Genomic DNA, 2,122 nt, shown 5'->3' on the forward strand with positions numbered 1-2,122 from the left:
ATTGCACTTGTATCACCATCTCTTCGCCGAACTAGTGCACCTATACAAGTTACCATTGTATTGGGTGTGTTGGGGACACAAGAGACTCTTTGTTATTTGGTTGCAGGGTTGTTTGAGAGAGACCATCTTCATCCTACGCCTCCTATGGATTGATAAACCTTAGGTCATCCACTTGAGGGAAATTTGCTACTGTCCTACAAACCTGTGCACTTGCAGGCCCAACAACGTCTACAAGAAGAAGGTTGTGTAGTAGACATCAAGCTCTTTTCTGGCGCCGTTGCCGGGGAGGCTAGGTAAACGGCACTCACACCCCGTCAACTAAGCTCTTTTTTGGCGCCGTTGCCGGGGAGGTGAGTGCTTGAAGGTATATCTTTAGATCTTGCAATCGAATCTTTTTGTTTCTTGTTTTATCACTAGTTTAGTTTATAAAAGAAGACTAAAAAATGGAATTGAGTTTGTATCATACGCTTCATCTTTTTACTATCTTTCGTGAGAAAGATGGAAAGGAAAATTGTGCTCAAGTTCTAGAAGAAGAATGCATTAGAATGTGAGAAAGATGGAAAGGAAAATTGTGCTCAAGTCTCTCAAGCCGCCAAAGCCAATCCAGCGCCAGCAGGACCGCCTGCTTCCGCCTCCCATGGCTAGCTGTGATCTTCCCCGGCTCCTGTTTGTTCCTGTCCGAGGCCTCACCATCGTCCTCCGCCTTGGTTCGCTCGCTGCGGTGCCACCCTCCGGTGTTGTCAACATGGTCAACAACCGAGAGGAATCAGGAGATGACTGTACATGGTGAGGATGACAGTAGGGACCTAGCAGCGCACATAGTAATTTTGTTTTTTCCGGACGGAGAAGGGTATCAACTGGGTTGTGCGGGACCCGTGGCCCGTCTAGCCCAGGCTTTTATTTCATATGTTTAGCACATGACCAGCCCAATTTGTTTTTTTCCATTCTGAAAAATGGCTAGCCAGCTATTTTGTTTTTTGCAGAATAACCAACATAGGCCTACTTGCTTTTCTACGCCCTGCTGGGCCGGAAATCTTCCAAGATGAGGAGGGATGCATCTTTCCCAGAAAACGGCCTATAAGTAATAAGAAATGGGCTATAAGTAATAAGAAATGGGCTATAAGTAATAATAAATGGGCTGTAAAATGAAAAAAATACAGCAAACAGGCAATTAGTTCCAAAATACTGTTTTCTTTCGGATTTTGATATTTTAAATTTCATTGTTTTTGTGCGGGTAAAATTTCATTGAATTTAAATTAAGGTATATTTAGATTTAAAATTAATTTGAATCTGGCTAGAAATTTCGGGTTGTATGCTATTTGGGACAGATTTGGAGGCTAACTTGTGGGTCTACTAGGTTGACGTGTACTTTGGCTTTGTCAACTTAGTCCACAAACGATTCTAGCAGCACTGACCGTTGGATGTTAATCCAACGGCCGTGCTGCTTCTTCAATATGAATGATTCTAGCTCCAGTGACCGTACGATGTCCATCCAATGGCCATAGTGCTTCTTCAACCTCTGGTCTTCTTGCTCCAGCCGCCAAAAGCAGCGCCGGTCGTGCCGCATGCTCCTGCCTCCCGTGGCCGGCTGTGCTGCCGCGGAGGCCTCACCGCCCCCTACTATTCCCACCGCTGGCCAGGCCCTGCGGTGACGGTAGCCTCACACCGCAGCTGAACCAGTGAACCCTCGTACTCCTCTCCGTGTGGGCTTCCACTGTCACGTCTTCCCCGACTCCGTGTCGTCCCCTTCCTAGGCCTCGCTGTCGTCCACCGCCGTGGTGCTCTCGGCGTGGCCTGGTCAACATGGTCAAGGAACGACTTCCATCGGACGTGGACTATACGTGGAGAGGCTAACAGCTGGGTCCATGACCGCACCAAGGAAGTGCCTCCTTATTACACGGAAAATAATGATTCCTCCACCTGACAGCTGGGACCCACCGGACGGGCCACTGTATTTCGCGAAGAAAAAAACGTTTCCCCCAGACTGCTGGGACCCACCAGCTACATCTTCGCACGCAAGGAAGTGCGTCCGGGCAAAAAAAACGATTCGCCCCCCTGACTGCTGGGACCCACCAGTTACATCTTCGCACGCAAGGAAGTGCGTCCGGGCAAAAAAATCGAT

This window comes from Triticum dicoccoides, chromosome 2B (genome assembly GCF_002162155.2).
Source record: "Triticum dicoccoides isolate Atlit2015 ecotype Zavitan chromosome 2B, WEW_v2.0, whole genome shotgun sequence".
NCBI lineage: Eukaryota > Viridiplantae > Streptophyta > Magnoliopsida > Poales > Poaceae > Triticum > Triticum dicoccoides.